Genomic DNA, 11,724 nt, shown 5'->3' on the forward strand with positions numbered 1-11,724 from the left:
TAAATATGCAGGGGGATCTCCCGGAATACCGTTCCGTAGTCCCAAAGTAAATATGCAAGACAGGGGGATCTCCCGGAATACCGTTCTGTAGTCCCAAAGTAAATACGCAGTACAGGGGGATCTCCCGGAATATCGTTCCGTAGTCCCAAAGTAAATATGCAGTACAAGGAGGTCTCCCGGAATACCGTTCCATAGTCCCAAAGTAAATATGCAGCTAAACAATAGAATTCAATAGTTATGGCACGAAATTCTACAGTTTAACCTAAGTACCAGTTAAGGAAAGACAAGCAAATTCACTAAACAAGCTACAAGTAGTTCAAGTAAACAGTTAGGGCAAGTAGGCATGCTATTCTAATCTAGCAGGATACTACTCATATTGATGAAACTAAAATAAGAAAGAAATCAGGTTATTACTTAGTAGAAAATAAGGGTTTTTTACACAATTAGCCCGTATACGTACTGGTCACCTCACGTACACGACACTCATATATCAAAAATAGTACAAATCCTAAGGGAATTTTCTACACAAGGTTAGGCAAGCCACTTACCTCGAACCAAGCCCAATCAATCGGTAATAATGCCTTTTTCAGGAATATCCGACTCTGAATGGCCCAAATCTAGCCAAAAATAATTTTATATCATACATACAACTATAATAGGCTCATCAAATTAATGAAATCAATACTTTAAAAAAATTCCGAAATTCGCCCTAAAAAGTCGACCCGGGCCCACGTCTCGGAATAGGGCAAAAATCACAAAATCCTAAAGCACATTCACTCACGAGTCCAACCATACCTAATTTATCAAAATCTGACCTAAAATGACTACTCAAAACCCCAAATCAAACTCTTCAAATCCCTAGCCTCTAACTCCCAATTTTCACCTAAAATACACACTAACTAGTTGGAAAAATAAATGGGGAAAAGGGACTTACCACAAGAAACCCCTCAAAAATGCTCTCAAGAAATCGCCAAGCCCGAGCTCAAAATGTTGAAAATGAGCAAAAATCGCGAACCTTTGCATTTAAGTGTTTTGTCCAAAAGTCTCGCACCTGCGGACTCTCTGTCGCATATGCGATGCCGCACCGGCGGAAATACCATCGCAAGTGCGGATTCCACTTAGAATCCCAGGCTACGCTTCTGCGGCTATACGACTTCATTTGCGGCTATCGCAGGTGCGGAAATGCATCGCACCTGCGGCTTCCCCTCGCACCTGCGCCCAGCTGCCCGCATCTGCGACTCTCGCATGTGCGGAAAAATCTTCGCACATGTGGTTCCTGCCCAGCTCATTCTTGGTTGCATCTGTGGCTCCTCCTTCACACATGCGATCCCGCACCTGTGGTCTCCCCTCCGCAGGTGCGAAAACACCAGAAATCAGAAAATCTTCAGCAACTAGCCTAAGTCCAAATTCAATCCATTAAGCATCCGAAACACACCCGAGGCCCCTGAGACTTCAACCAAACATACCAACAAGTCCTAAAACACCATACAAACTTAGTCGAGTCCTCAAATCACATCAAACAATGCTAAAACACGAATCACCCTCTGATTCAAAATTAATGAACTTGAAAATTTAAACTTCTACAACCGATGCCGAAACCTATCAACTCATATCTGATTGACCTCAATTTTGCACACAAGTCATATTCGACATTACAGACCTATTCCAACTTTTGTAATTGGATTCCGACCCCGATATCAAAATTTTCACTACCGGTCCAAAACTCCAAAAATTCAACTTTCGCCATTTCAAGTCTAAATGAGTTACAGACCTCTAAAATACATTCCGGACACGCTCCTAAGTCCAAAATCACCCTACGGTGCTAACGGAACCGACGAAACTCCATTCCGGAGTCGTCTTCGCACAGTTCTGACTACGGTCAAAATTCTAAGACTTAAAGCTTCTGTTTTAGGGACTAAGTGTCCCAAAACACTCCGAAACCAAAATAAAACCTCTCGGCAAGTCACATAAGTAGAAAAAGATACGGGGAAAATAGTAAATAGGGGATCGGAGCTAATACACTCAAAACGACCGGCCGGGTCATTACAGATGTATCATTCATCATACCAGTCACACTTGGCATATTTTATCCGTGTTGTACTTAAACTGTTAAACTTGAAAGCATGTCTACATTTGTGTACTGTTAAAAATCTGTATTTGGACTATACCTGTTGAGCTCGTCATTGCTTTCAGCCCATGGTTAGTCTTGTTACTTATTGAGTACATTGGATCGGTTCTACTCATACTACACTCTGCACTACGTGTGCATATCCAAGTACTTCCGGGTACGGCGGTTGTTGGTTTTGGAGCTTTATCTGTTGTAGACTATTGAGGTAGCTGCCTTGGCGTCCGCAGATCTCGACTATCCTTCTTTTTAGTTTATTTGCACTCTTTTATCTTTCTAGACAGTTGTTTTAGCAGTTAAACTGTATTGTCATATAAATGCTTATGTACTCAATGACACCCGAATTTTGGAGATTTTGTATTGAGTCGCGGTATTTTCTTATCAGTTAATTATGAGATTTTTACTATTTAAGCTTATTTCAGCATGTTTTAACTAAAAGATGCGTGATTATTTGTGAATTGTCGGCTTTTCTAGTATTGTGATAGGTGTGATCACGATACGTGAGATTTTGGGTGGTGACACGTTATTCCTATTTCCAGCTATAGCTTTATATTGTTACCCAATCTGGAAAGCGACATTGATTGATGAGTACAACTTATGAACTAATTCTTCTACGCTTTCCATTTGGGGTAGCTTGTTACATAGGGAATGAGAGCTTAGTTTCCGTCAATCACAAAAACCAAAATTAAAATTTGTGAATGTTTAAGGGGCAGCGGTAATTATTAACAGCAATAATTATCTTTTTTTCTCGTTAAACATCCTTAAGCACTAATGGAGTAAATAATTTATCTGATTACTTCAATGAAATTCTCATCTATACAAGACATTCTATATGGCTTTAATTCCTCTGCTATTCCTCGATTACACTTTCCAATGGAATATAGTCTTGGCTCTTTTCATCTTGAGGTTTGTTAATTTATAGTCTTTCACACTTTCATAGCTATTGATGATTAACTAACTGCCTTAATAAGAAGGAACCAGGCCATAACCATAAACTTACGTACAGTTAAGCGCATTATTAAAATGCTTGTTTAACAGATTCAATTACTGATTAAAGTTGTACAGTACCTGATTAAGAAATGATTAAAGAACAGTGCAACTTGACTTAGTTTATTAATTAGTGGAATCGGACTAATTCCGTTCAGATTTCTTAGCAAAAATACATATAAACCCTTGAAGAAAGTCTTTTTGTGAGTGTATGCTCTTTTCTTCTTCTTCTTTTTTTCTTTTTGGTTGTCGTGTTCCAATATAATTATTCAGTAATCCATACCCCTCAACTCTTGGACTGAATTACTAATGTTAATCATATATAGTTTGTGATACCCGTGCATCTCATTTTATAAGGTGATATTTAACGGGATACCAAGTTTTAAAAAAAAGAGAAACTCACATTTCAAAAGTACATGTAAAACTTATGGTTTTCAATATGTCTTGAAAGTTTTATGGGCTATGGCTATAAAATAATATTATAAAGAATAAAATAAGAAGTTCAAAGTTAAAAAATTAACAGAGAAAATTTTTATTCTTTTTATAATAGACTAATAATAAAAAGGAAAGACTGTGATATAAACGAAACAATGGAAGTATCAATTTCTACCTAATTGTCCCACCAAATTATCAAATTGGTCTCTACTATCTCTGAACGACATAATTTTATCCTGAAAGATATATTGTTCTTCTTAATTAATTTACTGTACGAGTACCCTTTTCTCACTAAAACATTTTTGGGGTTTAATTTGAAGTGTATAATTTTTCTTATTACTTCAATGAAATTCTCTTCTCTACAAATTCTCTAGGGTTTCAATGCTTCTTCTTTTCTGTATACGGTCGAAATCGAGCTAGCCTACGACATGGCGGGATAGGATCAGAACATGATAACTAAAGACTGAAGATCGACCCTGAGTCCCACCGATATAGAACCCAGGGTCAGAACTCCTACCTTCGAAGACATTGAGTCTGTAACCCCAAAGTCGACCTTAGCCCCGATCGAGTTCAAAGAAACATTGTTAGCATAATTCCCATGTGGCTATCGACGTAAATAACAACATAGCACTCGGTGACGAGGTTCCGCCCGTTGATCCTATCAAAAATCCGGCCGCGGACCCAATTGACGCTAATTCACATGTGGCTATCGACACAAACTTGCCTACCGACCCCGAGAATAGCGTCCGTGGTGGAGCCCGATCGGCAACCCAAAACACACAAAACATTGGAGGAGACGGGATTAGTTTATGGGTGATCTTCGAAATGTTACAGGCTCAACAGGAGGCGATAGCTCAGTTACAAAACCAAAGCCGTGCACCGAGCAGGGTTGAACCCGATCCACCCTAGGAAGTCACCCGCATGGATGAACCGGTCGCAGAAGGGTCAAATGAACATAAATCGGGGGCTAACCCCGAGATCATAAAGATGCTCGAAGAGCTGACGAAACAGATAGAATCAGGGGAGAAGAAAATCGAAGCTAATGACAAAAAGGTGGAAACTTACAATTCCAGGGTAGACCAAATCCGAGGAGCACTGCCAATATTGAAAGGCCTGGATTCCAAGAAGTTTGTGCAAAAACCTTTTCCTCCGAGCGCGGCTCCAAAAGTCAATCCTTAAGAAATACTGCATGCTCGAGATTGCCAAGTATAACGAAACGATCGACCCAAATGAGCATATAACCTCTTACACATGTGCCATCAAAAGGAACGACGTGGTGGATGTTGAGATCGAGTCTATCCTGTTGAAGAAGTTTGGAGAGACCCTATCAAAAGGGGCTATGATATGGAAGATGATCAACTCGGGACCCCTTCGGGGTCTTTTTATCCCACTAGAACCATCGACATAGTCAAGAGAGACATCGTTCGTGAACCGAGACCAAACAGGGATTGGTATCAGTCGTATAATGGAGACCAAAGAAGTAGTGGGTCTGGGAAGAATTCTATGGAAAATGAAATGAGAAGCGATCGAGGTAAGAGCAACCGGGACTCATCAGCAAGAATGGCTTTGACAAGATCATCAGGCCTAAAGAAACGTCGAGGTTATCGGAATACTAACGCTAATGCATCCGCCATTATATCAGTCATCAGACACATCAAAGATCCCAAATGGCCTCGACCTCTACAATATGTTCCAACCCAAGGGGATCCTAACCAGATGTGTAAATATCACAGCACTCACGGCCACAGAACGGAGGATTACCGACAGTTGAAAGAGGAAGTAGCCCAACTATTCAACAACGGGCATCTTTGAGAATTCCTGAGTGACCGAGCAAAGAATCATTTTAGGAATAGGTATTCTAACAAACATACCTAACAAAACGAACCTCAACACGTCATAAACATAATCATCGGTGGGGTCGATGTCCCTCAGGGGCCTATGATGCAGCGCACCAAAGTATCCATCACGAGGGAAAAACGGACTCGATATTACATGTCAGAAGGGACCCTGTCTCTCAATGACAAGGACGCGAAAGGGATCATACATCCCCACAATGATGCACATGTAATATTTATTCTCGTACATAAAATTCGAGTTAAGCGTGTATTAATTGATCCAGGTAGCTCGCCAAACATCATCCAATCGAGGGTCGTGGATCAGCTCGGTCTACAAGACCAAATCATGCCTGCAGTCCGAGTTCTAAACAGATTCAACATGGCATGTGAAACCACTAAGGGTGAGATAACATTACCGGTGAACGCCGCCGGAACCATCCAGAAAGCTAAGTTTTATGTGATCGAAGGATACATGAGGTACAAAGCTTTGTTCGGGAGGCTGTAGATTCACAATATGAGAGCAGTACCCTCGACACTGCACCAGGTGCTGAAATTCCCAACACCTGGCAGAGTCAAAATAGTCTTTGGGGAATAACCAGCCGCCACCGCACACCGCGCCCAGACTCATGGTCGTGGTGGTGTCGTGGGATGGATACTGTCCTCCCGTGTGCCCCGAGCATGTGGTTGGACTAAATGTGAGTCCACCGCGACGGACATCACAAAAAGTGGTGGTTGAAACTCAACTCTCATAATGTCCCGGCTCCAACCCATCGCATGTTTGGGCTCCCCGACCCTTATTGCGCTTAGGCGCTCCGACTGCGACCCTAGGTCAGGCGGGACTACCCGCTAAGTTTAAGCATATAAATAAGCACAAGGAAATGTTCGCGGTCGATGAAGTGATACGGGCATCCACAATCTCAACTAAGTTATATCCGAACGAGATGGTCAAAAACGGGGCCAAACCCAGCCTCGGTAGAATCTGAGGAACGAGGGGTTGACAATGATGATGATTGCGGGGTCCCCAGATCTTTTATAGCCCCCATTGATTCCGACGCCACTAAATCGACGATCGAGGAGCTAGAACAAGTCATGTTGAGTGAACATTTGCCTGATCAAAAGGTATACCTAGGCACGGGGTTAAGCCCCGAGCTCAGGAAAAAACTCATTCAATTTCTTATAACTAATGAAGATTTTTTCGTTTGGTTACACCTTGACATGACAGGGATGCCACCGGAGATAACCACTCACAAGCTAAGCCTGGATCCGAAGTTCCATCCGATCAAGCAGAAGAAGAGAACCAAGTCCGAGGTCACACACGCTTTCATCAAAGATGATGTATCTAAACTCCTTAAAATAGGATCCATACGGGAGGTTAAATACCCGGATTGGTTAGCGAACGTAGTGGTAGTCCCTAAAAAAGGGAATAAATTAAGAATATGTATAGACTATAAGTATTTGAATAAGGCATGTCCTAAAGACTCTTTCCCTTTGCCTAACATCGATAGTATGATCGATGCCACAGACGACCGCGAGATCCTCAGTTTTCTCGATGCCTACTCCGGGTACAACCAAATACAGATAGACCCGACTGATCAGGAAAAACCTCCTTTATCACTAAATACGGCACATACTGCTATAACGTGATACCGTTCGGATTAAAAATTCTAGTGCTACTTACCAACGCCTAGTAAACCAGATGTTCGAGGAACAATTAGGAAAATCAATGGAAGTTTACATTGACGATATGTTGGTTAAGTCCTTACGAGCAGAGGACCATTTAAAACATTTGCAAAAACCTTCTGTATATTGAAGCAATATAATATGAAGTTGAACCCAGTGAAATGTGCGTTTGGAGTTAGGTTAGGTAATTCCTCGGATTCATGGTATCCAACCGAGGTATCGAGATCAACCCCGACAAAATCAAAGCCATCAAAGATATCACGGTTGTAGACAACGTGAAGGTCGTGCAAAGATTAACTGGGCGCATAGCCGCCCTGGGGCGATTCATCTCGAGGTTGTCCGACAAGAGCCACCGGTTCTTCACACTATTGAAGAAGAAAAATAACTTCTCATGGAGCTTGGAATGCCAACGGGCTTTGGAGGAGCTCAAGTGGTATCTATCGAGCCCACCGCTTCTTCACAAGCCGAAGACAGAAGAACAACTATACTTGCACTTGGCAGTATCGAAAATAGTGGTAAGTGGAGTCCTGGTCCAAGAAGAACAAGGTACACAATTTCCAATTTACTATGTTAGCAATTCCCTAGGTGAGGCCGAAACTAGGTTCCCTCACCTATAAAAACTGGCGCTCGCTTTGCTAAGTGCCTCTAGAAAGCTAAAACCATACTTCCAGTGTCACCCCATATGTGTCGTGACCACTTACCCATTAAGGAATGTTATGCATAAGCCCGAGCTCTCAGGCCGGTTGGCCAAATGGGCCGTGGAAATCAGTGGGTATGATATTGAATACCGACCCTAGACTGCCATTAAGTCTCAAATTTTAGTAGACTTTGTGGCCGACTTTACGCTGGCCCTAATACCCGAGGTCGAAAGAGAGTTGTTAATCAACTGAGGAACCTCCTCGGGGATCTGGACCCTCTTTATGGATGGCGCCTCGAACGTAAAAGGGTCCGGACTTGGCATCGTATTGAAGCCACCAACAGGCAATGTAGTTAGACAATCTATTAGGACTATTAAATTGACTAACAATGAGGACGAATATGAGACCATGATGGCAGGTCTCGAACTAGCCAAAAGCGTGGGGGCAGAGATAATTGAAGCTAAGTGCACTCCCTCATTGTGGTAAACCAAGTTAATGGGACGTTCGAGGTCAGGAAAGAACGAATACAAATGTACCTGGATAAATTGCAGGTAGCATTACATCGATTCAAAGAATGGACTTTGCAACACGTACATCGGGATTAAAATAGTGAGGTCGGTGCCCTCGCTAACCTAGGGTCATCGGTCGAGGACGACTAGTTCAACTCGGGGGCAGTCGTACAACTTATGAGATCGATAGTGGAAAAAGGTCATGCCGAGATTAATTCAACGAGCCTAACTTGGGACTGGAGAAATAAATATATAGAATACCTGAAGACCAAAAAATGTCGTCGGATCCAAATGAATCAAGGGCCCTACATACAAAGGCAGCCCGGTTTAGCCAGTCCAAAGACGGAACCTGGTTCAGAAGAACATTCAATGGCCCACTCGCGATATGTCTAGGACCAGGGGACATTGAGTATATTTTGAGGGAAATCCACGAAGGCACCTGTGGAAATCATTCAGGCGCCGAATCATTGGTTCGAAAAGTAATCAGATCCGGCTATTACTGGATTGATATGGAAAAGGATGCGAAGGAGTTCGTACAAAAATGTGATGAATGTTAAAGACATGCTCCGATGATTCATCAACCCGGGGAACTGGTGTATTCGGTTTTGTCGCCATGGTTGTTCATGAAGTGGGGGATGGATATTGTTGCCCCCTTCAATGGGCACCCAGTAAGTTTCTCGAAGCTCATAAGATCAAAAGGATCCTATCAACACCTACCACCCTAGTGGGAACAGACAAGCGGAATCGACCAACAAAATCATACTCCAAAACCTCAAAAAGAGGTTAGCTGACGCCAAGGGAAAATGGAAGAAAATCCTACCCGAAGTCTTATGGGCATACCGAACAACCTCGAAGTCCAGTACCGAGGCCACCCCATTCTCATTGGTTTATAGCACCGAAGCTCTAATACCGGTCGAAGTCAGAGAACCAAGTCTCAAGTTCTGATATGCAACCAAGGAATCAAACGATGAGGCTATGAACATGAGCCTACATCTATTATATGAAAGGCGCGAAGCAGCCCTTGTCCGGTTGGCCGCCAAAAAGCAGCAGATCGAGAGATATTACAATCGAAGGGCCAACCTTCGACAATTCAATGTAAGGGACTTAATACTAAGTAAGGTTACACTAAACACCCGAAACCCAAACGAAGGGAAGTTGGGGCCGAACTGGGAAAGCCCTTATCAAATTATCGAGATCACACGTAAAGGATCGTACAAACTCGAAAAAGTGAACGGTGAGCAACTACTGAACAACTGTAACATAGCTCACTTGAAGCGATACTACTGCTAAGGTATGACACCATTCATTTCCTTTTATTTATTTGCATTATGAACTAACACCAACAGACAATCATCAAAGAATGACACAATCTTTAGGTTTGAAAGCCCGCGTTGCACTCTTTTTTCCTTGAACCAGTTTTGTCCCAAATGAGTTTTCTAGCAAGGTTTTTAACGAGGCAACAATAGATCATGCTAACTTAGAATTAAAGGCCGGTTACGAACCGGCATCGAAGATCACAACAACAGTATTTGAAGCCTTTCTACGATCGGCCACGAACACTAAGGGCATTACCCTCGGATAAGGACTTTAGCAAGGAAAGAAACTTTATGATTGAATGGTCTCGACTCGATCGATAGGATTTACTGTAAGGGTCAAACGGTCAAATAAATTGTGCCCGCATAGACTGATCGAGCCCTGACACAAAACACTTACACATGTGTGACTATTGCGCACAAGAATAAAAAGAAGTTTCTACCTTGCGGATAAACATCTTGTCCCTTAAAATTTTCTCTTCTTTCTTAAAAGAATTTCCTACATTCAATCCCCTAAAGGCATCGAGCCCAAGGTCTGCCTTATCCGATTTCAAACGATCTCTCCAAGTCGGGGACTGCAATCCAAAAATAAACTTAGACGGCTCGGGCTATCGAAAGGCCGGGGGCACAAGACCTATTAGGCAATGCCCGAACCCTAAAGGCTACGGCCATCCCCGTTCGGGGACTATTATCTTATGCAAGCTCGAATAACTCAGGGTAACAAACCCACTGAGCAGCACCCAAATTGAAGGCTAAGACCATATTAAAATAGCTCGGAGACGTCCGAGACCTGTAACAAAAAACATGACTTTCAAAATTTAATAACCGGTTCTAAAGGCTACCTTCGGCAAACTACAAACTACAAAATCATAAGTGTTTTGGGGAAAAACGTTTTTGATAATACCGAACCCCCATGATGCCTTAAACCAAAGGCAAGGCCTGTTCGAACTTCTGAACGTGACCTAACTATTTGATGCTAAGGCATTTCGATCTTTGCAAACATAAAGAATAAAGCAAAGGAAAACAAAATTCTTAAATTGTCGAAGGGAAAAACAAGCCTTGTATATTATATACAGTCTTTATAAAGGCCAAATGACCTCAACAAAAAATACAAAAGTACACAAGTACAAAAAAAATGCAAAAACGTTTTACAAAGGAGTTTAACTAGCCTGGTATACTCCACCCCCGGGTCCATCGAAACCCTTGGAGTCTTCTTCTTCTTTTTCTTCTTCTTCTTCTTCTTCTTCTTCTTCTTCTTCTTCTTCTTCTTCTTCTTCTTCTGGGTAGGCTAACATTTTGGCCTCGGCCCTGAGCCCCTTGGCGATTTCGATCTTGGCCAATAGATCGAAACCCCAAGCATGAATCTCCTCGAGGGCCTCTCTTCGTGACTGCCGCTTCTCATAATCAAAAATGTCCTTCAAGCGGTCCTGGGGCACCTCGGCATCGGCCTTATATTGGGCCACCATCTTGTCAGCATCGGATTTAACCTCCACGACAGCTGACTTGGTTGTTGCAAGTTCCTCGGCCATAATTTTTCTATCAGAGGCAACCGAACTTAGCCGATACTTAGGTTCTTCAAACTTTTTGGCCTGCACCTCGACCTTTTCCTTTGTTGCTCAAAACTGGACCTCAGTCAAAGTTAGTTTCGCCCGAGCAACCTATTTTTTTAAGGCCATATGATCCATCCTGCCCCTCCATTCGTCGGTCTCGGCCTTCACAGCATCCATCTCTACTCGTAGTTGACCGATTTGATCGATTTTTTGTTGGACCTGCAGATTCCGATCGTTAGTCACCAAGTCTAACTCTTTTTCACTATGCTCAAATATTTTTACCTGTGTGACCAAGTCGGTATGCTCCTTTTGAGCCACCTCCAACTCAGCTCGGAGGCTCTTAACCTCCACCTCGTGTTGCTCACTGAGAAGTTTGTACATATCTTTCTTCTCAATAAGCTCTTTGGCTTCGGCCTCGAGGAGACTCAGCTCTTCTCGATATCGGAGGAAGGTATCGTGGTGAAGCACCAACGACTATGAATACAAGGAAAAATATTAAGATCATTAAGTAACCAAAGCTGGAAAATGAAAAGGTTTGGTAAATACTTTACCCGATTCAATGCATGTTGTGCTTCATTGAACAAGCATGGAAATTCCACCTCGTTCATCTTTGCCAGGTCTTCTTCAGTCACCAGGCACTGTAGGTAACTAG

This window comes from Nicotiana tomentosiformis, chromosome 12 (assembly GCF_000390325.3).
Source record: "Nicotiana tomentosiformis chromosome 12, ASM39032v3, whole genome shotgun sequence".
Lineage (NCBI taxonomy): Eukaryota > Viridiplantae > Streptophyta > Magnoliopsida > Solanales > Solanaceae > Nicotiana > Nicotiana tomentosiformis.